Source organism: Triticum aestivum, chromosome 1B (genome assembly GCF_018294505.1).
Source record: "Triticum aestivum cultivar Chinese Spring chromosome 1B, IWGSC CS RefSeq v2.1, whole genome shotgun sequence".
In the NCBI taxonomy this organism is placed as follows: Eukaryota; Viridiplantae; Streptophyta; class Magnoliopsida; order Poales; family Poaceae; genus Triticum; species Triticum aestivum.
Genome location: NC_057795.1, coordinates 611,557,564 through 611,569,063, shown reverse-complemented (window position 1 = coordinate 611,569,063; position 11,500 = coordinate 611,557,564).

The following is an 11,500-nucleotide window of genomic DNA, read 5'->3' as shown; positions in this document are numbered from 1 at the left end:
TGCCTGCCTGCTTGAACACCCAACAATCCATGTTGGTGTGGTTGGCTGGTTTTTCGGGGGTGCCGTGTATCTGGCACGAGCGATCGACTATTCGGTCCAAATTGGACGGGCCCGGAGTATTTCTTTTGAATGTCTTTTTCCGCTGACCGGGTTTGGAGCCTATGAATCCGGCATTGACTGCCGTATCCTCAACATTATCGCCGTTAATGCGGCGCTTGTGCTTGTTGTGACGCGACCTGCCGTTGCTGTCCTTGGTATCCGAATTACCAGGGCTCTTGGTCATGTTGTTACTACAAGCTAGCCAGCTATCCTCTCCCGCGCAGAAGTGGGTCATGAGTGTTGTGAGGGCTGCCATGGATTTCGGCTTTTCCTGTCCTAGGTGTCGGGCAAGCCACTCGTCGCGGATGTTATGTTTGAAGGCTGCAAGGGCCTCTGCATCCGGACAGTCGACGATTTGATTTTTCTTGGTTAGGAACCGTGTCCAGAATTGTCTGGCTGATTCCTCTGGCCGCTGAATTGTGTGGCTTAGGTCATCGGCATCTGGTGGTCGCACATAGGTGCCCTAGAAGTTGTCGAGGAATGCGGCTTCCAAGTCTTCCCAACAACCGATTGACTCCGCTGGCAAGCTGTTAAGCCAATGCCGAGCTGGTCCTTTAAGCTTGAGTGGGAGGTATTTGATGGCGTGTAGATCATCACCGCGGGCCATGTGGATATGAAGGAGATAGTCCTCGATCTAGACCGCAGGATCTATTGTGCCATCGTATGATTCAATGTTTACGGGTTTGAAACCCTCAGGGATTTGATGATCCATCACTTCGTCTGTGAAGCATAGTGGGTGTGTGGCGCCTCTGTATTGGGCTATATCACGACGCAGCTCAAATGAGCTTTGTCTACTGTGTTCGGCCCGACCGGAGTTGCCATATCCAGCGTGACGGTTATCATCATGTATCATGGGGCGCCCACGCGATCCATAGATCGATCTTGTTTGCCTTGCCTTGTCCTCCAGTATATCCCGCAGGTCTGGCGCATTTTCCCGCGCCTTGGTATTTTTTGAGCGGCGCCGGGGTGCGGCTTGCATGGAGGGCCGAGAGGCCTCTCTGTCGCAGCCACGAGGTGGCCGGTCGGCTGTATCATGCGCTGGTGATGTAGGTTTAGGTGCTTCCTCCTCTAATCGGGGTAGCAGCCTGCGTTTTGGGTAGCTCTTGGAGGGGCGTTCGAGTTCATACTCTTCGGCCACAAGGACTTCCGTCCATCTGTCGGCTAGCAAGTCTTGGTCAGCTCTAAGCTGTTGCTGCTTTTTCTTGAGGCTGCTTGCCATGGCCATAAGCCTGCGTTTGAAACGCTCTTGTTCGACGGGATCCTCAGGCACGACAAATTCGTCGTCGTCGAGGCTTGCCTCGTCTTCGGAGGGATGCATGTAATTATCGTCCTCTACCTCTCTGCCTGCAGCTCTCTCATGAGGGATGGCTTCTCCATCCTCCTACACTGAATCTTGCTGGAGGTGATTGTCTTCGGCACTGTCCTGGGTGTTATTGTCTCTCGTGCCGGAATCACCGTTTTTGCTGTGGCAGGATTTAGAGTGGTGCCGCTGACGCCGGCGCTTAGGCTGTTTCTTGGAGGGGTCATCCTCCGTTGTTCCATCGCCATTCCCATCTTTTGGGATGTCCCCCATGTAAATGTCGTATGACGAGGTGGCCTTCCAGTGCCCTGTAGGCGCTGGTTCTTGGTCGTCTCCTGCATCGTCGTCCATACCGTCGATGTCTTCGGAGTCGAAGTCGAGCAGGTCGGTTAAATCATCGAAAGTGGCTACGAAGTGGGTGGTGGGTGGGCTTTGAATTTCTTTGTCGTCCGGATCCCAACCTTCCTGACCATAGTCCCGCCAGGGCTCTCCTGATAAAGGAGAGACTTTAGTGAATTCAGGATGTCGCCAAAGGGCGAGTGCTGAAAGATGTCCGCGGCGGTGAATTCCATGACCGGCGCCCAATCGGATTCGACTGGCAGGGGCGCGGAAGGTTCGGAGTCCGGAGAGGAGTCCGGCACCTTGGAGTTACGAGCCTTGCAAAGGACAGGGATGGTGTTCGGCTCAATCACCATAGAGATCGCAGCCCCCAAGGTGGTGTCCAGCCACCCATCCTCGATCGGCGCAGTCGGCTCCGAGCTAAGGGTTAGAGTGGACACTGGTGCGGCCTCCAGGGCACTGTTCGGCGGCAGAGCTAGATCATGCCCATCGTGACAGTGCGGCGCGCTTGGCTGTGGCTCGAACCCGTCAAAGATCAAGTCTCCGCGGACGTCAGCCGTGTAGTTCAACTTCCAAATCTGACCTAATGGCCAGGGGTGTAGCTTTTAATCTGCTCCAGATGGCCAAGCGAATTGGCCCGCAGTGCAAAGCCACCGAATATGAAGATCTGTCCGGGGAGAAAAGTCTCACCCTGGACCGCATCGTTGTTGATGATCGGAGGAGCCATCGGGCCTAAAGATGACGACACAGAGGAACTCTCAATGAAAGCACCAATGTCGGTGTCAAAACCGACGGATCTCGGGTAGGGGGTCCCGAAGTGTGCGTCTAGGCAGATGGTAACAGGAGACAAGGGACACGATGTTTTTACCCAGGTTCGGGCCCTCTCGATGGAGGTAAAACCCTACTCCTGCTTGATTGATATTGATGATATGGGTAGTACAAGAGTAGATCTACCACGAGATCAGAGAGGCTAAACCCTAGAAGCTAGCCTATGGTATGATTGTTGTTCGTCCTACGGACTAAAACCCTCCGGTTTATATAGGCACCGAAGAGGGTTAGGGTTACACAGAGTCGGTTACAATGGTAGGAGATCTACATATCCATATCGCCAAGCTTGCCTTCCACGCCAAGGAAAGTCCCATCCGGACACGGGACGAAGTCTTCAATCTTGTATCTTCATAGTCTCGGAGTCCGGCCGAAGGCTATAGTCCGGCCATCCGGACACCCCCTAATCCAGGACTGCCTCAGGCGCTAGCACTACAAAAAAATACACTTCTGTGATGATACGTGTTTGTCACAATAGGTCTAGTTTTTTGTCATGCATGTACATCCATGACAAATTTATGACAGAATCAAGATAGTCATACCTGTGCTGTCGTAGAAGTGTTCCATGACATTACTAAAATTATCATCACGGAAGTGTCCACTTCCATGACGAAAATTCGCGCGTCATAGAAGTGCTTTCGTCAAGGGTGACCGACACGTGGCATCCACCATAACGGAACGCCGTTAAGCTATCGGGTCGGGTTTTGGATCCGATAACCCGTTAATAGCCCCGACCAATGGGGATTTTTCACGTGTAAAATCATCATTGGCTGGAGGAAACACGTGTCGGCTCATCGTTGGGACAGATGTCATCCACTCATTGGATAAAAGGCGTCTATGATACGTCGACACGTGGCACGACCAATCAAGTTTAAATGGGCCGGCCCAACTAAAGGCCCACAAGATTTTGTGGCCCATAATGGGCCGACCTAGTTAAAGGCCCATGAGATTTTGCGGACTATAATGGGCTGGCCCAGCTAAAGGCCCACAAGATTTCGCGGGCCATAATAGGCCAGCCCAGGTAAAGGCCCACAAGATTTTTGTGTGCCATAATGGGCCGACCCAGGTAAAGGCCCACAAAATTCTTGCGGATCATAATGGGCCGGCCTAGCTAAAGGCCCACGAGATTTCACCGACATTAATGGGCCGGCCCAGCTATAGGCCCACAAGATTTTGAGGACCCTAGTAGGCCGGCCCATTAACTGGCTGCCATGTTTTGGGCCAAATGCCGACCCATAATTGATCCGGTCCATTAATGGCCTGCCACGTTCCGGGCCTAATAATGGCCCATATAAGATCCGACCCGTTAAAAGCCTCCCACTTTTTGGGCCAAATCACGGCCTAGATCAGGTCCGACCCTTTAAGAGGCTTTGGGCTCAATTATGGCCCATATCAGATTTGGCCCGTTGACTGGACGCTATGCTTTTGGGCTCACTTGCTAAAGGCCCATTTATTAATTCGGCCTGATATTAGTTTCGGCCTGTTAACGGCCCATTTAACATTTCAGGCCTATATTAATTACGGCCTGTTAAAAGCCCGTCATATAGTTGGGCCTAACTACGGCCCGGTTTGCATCCGGCCTGCTCACAACCGATATCTGATTGGGCCAAACAAGGACCGAAACAACTTTGGCCTGTTAAAAGCCCGTGAATTGATTCGCACAATCATGGGCCGGGGTCCATTTCGGGCTGCCGCCGGGCCATGAGCTATTTGGCACGTTTCAGGCCCAGCCTACTTCTCAGCCTCCTAAAAGCCCATTGAGTTTTCTTGCGAAAAGAGGGCCGGGGGTTACTCGGCCTATTAAAGGCCCGAATCTACTAGTGGGCCAGTTTGACGGGGCCCATGATGCGGATCATACATCGTGATTGCATGACGGCCCGATTATGTACCATAATTTTATGGTTTGGCCGGTTTACTGAGAAGATGGGATATATATACAGTAAAATAACTGCAACATCGTGAATAAGAAAAAACCTAGACTATACAATAAAGAAATTACGGTATATTACATCCACTGGGAACCAAAGTTTGCCACTATGATAATAAAGCACAAGCAGATAGCAGATTACATACACTGGGCATCAAAGATCGCCACCAGTGCAAATAAACACACCGACAAAATAATATACAAAATCGACAACACTTCAATAGAGTTCAAGAAAGGTTAGCCCTGCTGGGGAGCTGCAGCGCAAGCAGCTGAGCAAGATGATGAGACTGCGGTTGTTCAACACTTATATCTTCCTCACTCTGAAAGATAAACAAGCAGACAGATGACATGTTTTGCACATAAAAGTATTAGTGCTGACAATTCATCACATTTCTTACTGACGAATAAAGTGACACAGTTTAAAATTGCATTAACACAATATGGTATTGTGCAGGTCAAGACATGGCAGGAAATGACATTGTGAAGGAGTTGGCAGCTTCACGACACCACTGGATTACATATCAAGAAGTCATAAGTATCAATGGTTAGTGTGCTGTCAATTTATCCCATTTCAGATTGGCAAATAAAGAGACGGTTTAAATAATAGTAGAATGATATGAAATTTTTCATAGTTAAGACATTGCAGAATATGACATTGTGCTGTAGTGGGTAGGTTCACCACAACACTGGATTACGGATGAAGAACAGAAGCATACATGCAGTGCAAAAGAAGATCACTTGCTCTATATAGTTTAATTTACATGGTATGAAGAAGGAACTTGGTTGTACAACTGAAAACTTAAATTGAGAAGGACAAACTTTTGTTTATGAACTACATAATAAACTTTAAACATGCAATTTGATGCAAATACCAAAAATAAACAGCTGTTGCAGTCATGCCTAACCAAATATACACAACAAAGTTTGAAGGCTTGAGAAGGACAAACTTACATTACTGGTGAAGACGGGCTCTATAAAGCCCTTGTCCATGCTGATGGGGGGGGGGCAATTCAAGAAGTTTAGCACAGAATCTTCTTCATAAGCATTGCCTTTATTCTACATTTTGTTAAGAGTAAATATAGATGTGATAATATGCGAAAAAATGGAGAATATTTAAGATAAGATGAAGAGTGATGCTACATAACCAAGTAGCTATAAATGTATGTGCAGCGATACAGGCAAAAGGCACAGCCAAGAGCAATGCACAGCTAAACTTCTTCAGTACCAACCTTATGGTAAGAGTAAATATAGATCTGATGTGTAGAAAATAGAGGGCAAAGGAAAATAAGCTGCAGAGTGATGGTACATGAACAACTACCTGTCAATATAAGTACACTGATAAAGGACAGCATGTACTTACAAGAACAATGCAGAGCTAAAAAAATTCATTGGCATTGGATATATTCTATACTAATGTAACCATTCATACAGATCAGATAATTTGGAGCGAACAATTGATAAGCAAGCTATCATGCATACTGCTGTCACATAATGAACCAGGTATGTATGCAAGTACAGTGATACAGGACAACAGGTACTAACAAGAGCAAAGCAGCGGGCAGTATATTTGGGATATCCTGTCGTTCTTTTCAAACCGGAATTCTTCTTCGAGCTGATTTCCTGCAAAGAAGATCCGTAAGGCACATGCAGAAAAGTAGAAGTTCAAATTGTCATGTGATTTCATAGACAGTACCTCATCCTGGGAATGAGAGCAGTGCATAACAAGGTTTTTCCATTCAATGTCTTCAAAATTTAGCACAGGAGACTTCACCGGAAATTCGTTTATAGACTTGCGATCAAAGTGTGATTTCCTCATGTAACACCGATACTGCTGCAATGCTTCCTTGAAAAGCACAAGCAAGCTTTGCTCATCATGACTATCCAGATTGACCCTCACCTAGTTACAACAATGTAATGTAAATCATTGATGTGTTCGATCAGCAGAAAACATGAAAATAATAACCATGAATAATAGCACTTACACGTAAATTGGACAGGAAGATGTGAAAATGGTGTTTGTCTTCACTATAATCTTCCCATGATGGGAATATATGCACGTAGTCCCTAACAACATTGAAAGCATTGTCTTTTAAACTGGGAATAAATGGAATGGGGTTCCAATCTAGAGGAATTGGCTGTCTCTGCAGTTGGGATAGGTCTTCGGCCGGTGGACTTGCTGTACTTTTTGCTGGAGTGGGATTTTTCTGTGGTGCAAATGAAATCGGTATACCTTTTACTGGAGTGCAGGTCCTGTGTGGTGGGGCTAGTGGTGTGCCCAGTGAAGTATGGGTACAGTTTGCTGGAGTCAGTCCTTTGTTTTGTGTCACTGGTTGTACAACCAATATAAGTGGGGCGCTGTCTGATTTCTCCGGCACCACCACGTTTTTCAAGGACTTTGCTGGTGCTCCTTCAGGTTCGGCAATCACCCTCTTCCTTTTTGATGTCTGATGCACAAGAGCATCATTTGAGTGGAAAAACATGGTATGACGACAGATGGAATATGTATTGATAATGGATGGGCATGGCATCTCGAGTTATATATGAGTAAACTAAGCAGATGGTGGTGCAACAAAGTAGAACAAATGCAAGACAACATATGCAAGATACGCGCAATCAATAAAACCTTGCCAAATTAGAATAGGCACCTTGATGAGTGAACAGGACAGGCCATCTTCCTTTGACTCCTCGAGGTTAGAATAGTCATTAGGATGGTATTCTGAACAAGAATCAACAGGTGGGGAGCGTACGAGTTTCATTGCTTCCAGAATGGCACTCAATGCCTTGGTGCCAATTTTGTAAGTCATTGCAGTGTTCCACAATATTCTTCTGATGCGCGGATTCTGATATTCACTGTAATTGCGTATAATATCTGAGAACCATGAAAACATAAATAGTTGTGAGATTATCTTTGTAATACAAATGATATTCTAATATAGGGGCGCCCCTGTAAACACTTATGTGCTATCACTGGATTCTGATGAGAGAGCTCATGTGTGCTGTAATATTGTGCGTGCATTTATATAATCTGGCACAAGTACACAAAAAAATAGGCTCCAGAAGTAAGGATAGCTGGCAGATGATAGGTTCATAATATACTATATAGAGAGTTTATTGCCAAAACATGATAACAAGAGCACACAGCAACTAGGCAGATCATAGTGTACATAACAGGGGTACACCATAACCATGATATATAAATCGGGAAAGTGGAACTAGCTTGAAAATACGGTGTTGTATTGCCGCTAGTAATTGAAAGCCTATCGATCACGTACAGGCCAGCACTATCGAACATGGTAAAGAAGAGCAAGCAGATTTTGGATAATAAAATTTTGGTTGCACAGTGCCCACACATGATGAACCAGAGCGCATTAAGAATGCAACTCCCAGCTGTCTCTCGACCATTTCAGGCGGTCGGATGAAGATCCTACGTCTCCTAACCCTTCTTCTTCCTCGTCTCTGATTCTTCCCATACAGAACACCGCACGGGCCGCCGGCCGGACCACCGGCCCCCATCGCCTGTGTTCCTCCGCCACCCCCACCCCCCACCCGCGTCGAGTTTTCTTCGTTCGGCGAGGCCCCACAACCACCCGAGCCCCTTGGATCGCACCGGCGAACTCCGGCGAGCTCTGAAAAATCGACTGACCCAATTTTGAAATTTAGTCTACTGTGATTTAACTAGTGTGGAATATAAAAGGGGAAAACCATAAGCATTGGGAGTATAATGTTGAGCATGCCATGACGGATGTGAAGGTGCAAACCGGACAAAGGCAACTTTACAACCAAGACAAGAAATTAGAGTAAAGCAGTGGCGATCTATTTTCTCGCCGTGATAAATAAGTTGAGCAGATACGAAAGAGTACCACCTCTGGTGCGGCGCCGTGTACGCATCTGCTGAGAATTTGATGGTGCTGCGGTAGCGATGGCTGTCGGTAGCGTGGAAGCAGATCTAGGAGGGTAGACGATGGCGGCGGGGCGTGGTGGACGAGACAGTCGTAGGAGCGGCGCCGGCAAGGTGGACGACTGCGGGGATGAAGCAAGAGGACGGGATGCAAGGATCCCGGTCCGAAGGCATGGATGAGAGAGGTCGATCTCTTGTAATGGACGGTGGCGTCGGGGTATCAGCTCCGGCATGGTGGAGGAGGACGGCGGTGGATGGGGTGGCGGACGGCGGCGGACAGAGGAGGGTGGGGTGGAGAGGGTGTTTTGGCGCCCATGGAGTACGAATGGGGAAAAGGGAGGTAGAGAGGAAGGGGGGAACCATGTATTCAGGGCGCGCTTGTCTCAAATGCGAGGAAATTTACAAACTTAGCCCCCGTTTCAAATTTCTACCACATCACAGCAACATTAGTCGGTTGGGAATAGGACGGTAATCTCGCATACACCGGATATTTGCCGACAAGAGTTTGTTTTTGGCGCCCACCGTGTATGAATATGAATCGGGGAGGGAGTCGATTTCGGTCGAGGGCACACTGTGTTTTGGCGCCCACCGTGTATGAATCCGGGTGAGAGGCGGTTACGTCATGTTTGGGTGAAATTACAAACCTACCCCTATCAAAACCTATAGAAATCCAGCAGATAGGCTTTGCGCGACAGGGATAGGCAGTAGTGATTTCCATCTCGCAGATTTTGATTTCGGGCGGTTACTGCGACTTTCCCCTCTTTTTTCAAATTTTGCACAGTGCACGTTTACCGTGCCAACTCAATTCGAATCCGTTTGTATTCTACTATTTTTTTCGGCCGAATCCATTTTCAATTGGAATTACATTCTATATACATCTTTTTTTATATATGCTTTCAAAAGCACAACACCATTTGTACATAAATATGGTTTACAAATGGCATGATCTCAGATTCATAAGGTTGTATCCATCAATTTGGATTTTCAAATATTTGAAACCACTTTATGTTGAAATCCAATGTATGCATTCCTCGCTAACTGTCTCCAATTAATGTGTGTTTCATGCGGGTTTTTTTGAACTTCTCAAACATGTATAATGTGTTTCACACATGCAACATATAGTGTAATCCCGTTTAGACATTAATTGCATATAAACCATGCATTGTTTGTAATTGAAGAATCTATGGATCACCAATATTGATAAACTATATAACATTACACGTGTGCCCAAACTCAAATGAATATGCATGTTTGATACACCAATTTGCGTTATGATATTATCGATGTCGTGATCTCCAGTTTAAATATTTGAATCCCCTTTAATCCAGATATTCGTCTCATATAGCTATCACTCATGCTTATATAGGACTATCTCTCTGGACCTATACGCGTTCATCGTCTCTCAGGCATCTCTCGTGCTACCTGTATGTCGGCAATGCTCTTTTATCTTCGTAACACACTGACGGTACTCTCTCCCTCGACCTTCATCACTCTATCTCTCTCTAAGTATATCTCGCTCCCTGCTATGTGTCTCTAGCTATGATTCTCCATGTGGAATCTCTTTCTCTCACACAAACACAAAACCTTGTCTCCCGGGGTCTCATTTCTCTCAACTATTCCCATGTGTGCCACTCACACACCCCTCATATAGAGATGTCTTTCGCTCCTTAGATATGAGAACCTACGACTCTTCCTCTTCAATATCTCTTTCTCACACACAAACACAAACTCTATCTCCCAGGGTCTCATATTTCTCCATTGTTCTCTTGTATGTCGCTCAAACATACCCTCTCTCCCAAGAGATATCTTGCATTCCCTCATATGTCTCTCTAGCTATCACTCTCGTTGTGAAATATCTTTCTCTCTCGCAGACACAAAACTCCGTCTCTCTGGATCTCATTTCTCTCTGATATCTGTTTGTATGTGACTCACATGCACCCTCTCTCTATCTCTCTCACACCCACACACATAACCCAGCCTTCTGATCCACTCGACTCCTATCTCTAGCGCACACTAGCTAGCATCTTTATCTTTCTATTTATCTGTTTCTCCATCAACCTTCTTTCTCGCCCTCACTCTTGATTCCTATCACGCACACTACATATGTTTCTCTCTACATGCAGTCAAGTGCCCTCTCACACACACATATAACTTCACCCTTTGAACCACCCGACGGTCATCTTCGACACCCAAACTAACGGATGTCTCTCTAGCTAGCATCTCCATCTCTGTATCTATCTGTAGTTTCTCCGTCAACATTTCTTTCTCGCACGGAGTCTTGCTTCCTATCACCCACACTATATATGTCTATCCATACATATGCATTTATAGGTTGATCTCTTTTGCACAATCGTTGCGCCTCACCCCCTCTGCTCGCCATAGATGCATGCTCTAGCCCACGCCACTATCTCTTAAGACAAAAACACATGCTCAATTGTCGGGCCTTCTTCCCTGCATTCTCACATGCATGCATATTGTCATACAGATCCGTCTCTCCCATGTCGTTGATCTTAGGACTTATGTCTTCTTTCTTTTATCTCGATCATGTGCGCGCGCACACACACACACATCCCACGTATACATGTATACCTCTCACACATGCACGTTCAAGGTCTCTATGTCTCCATACGTAGTTAATTACCCTCAATCCTAACGCCACATTGAATCGTTCTCCTCTTTTGTGCACATAACTTCTGCCTGGATGGGCAAAACACACACTCACACTTAACAATCTCCTTCTAGCTACCCCCCGCCCCCGCGCGCGCCTCTCACTCTTCCCCTATATCCCCGAAACCAATAAGACCACCCCTTTGTTTAATTCCCACCTACATGCACCATCGATATATAGTAGTCTTCCTTGGTGTCTCTCGAACAAACATGTTCTCTCGATGTCGACTCCTCTCACACGCACACACCTTCTCTTCCCTCCCTACGGGCATTTTCTCTCTCGCACCCCATCGTTGGTGGCCTCTGCCATACACATCACCTCTCTATGATGAAGCCATGCACACTTAAATTACATCCGCCACAAAGGACCCCGCGACACACACACACACACACACGCGCGCGCACGCACGCACGCGCACCCCCCCACACACACACTAAGACTCCA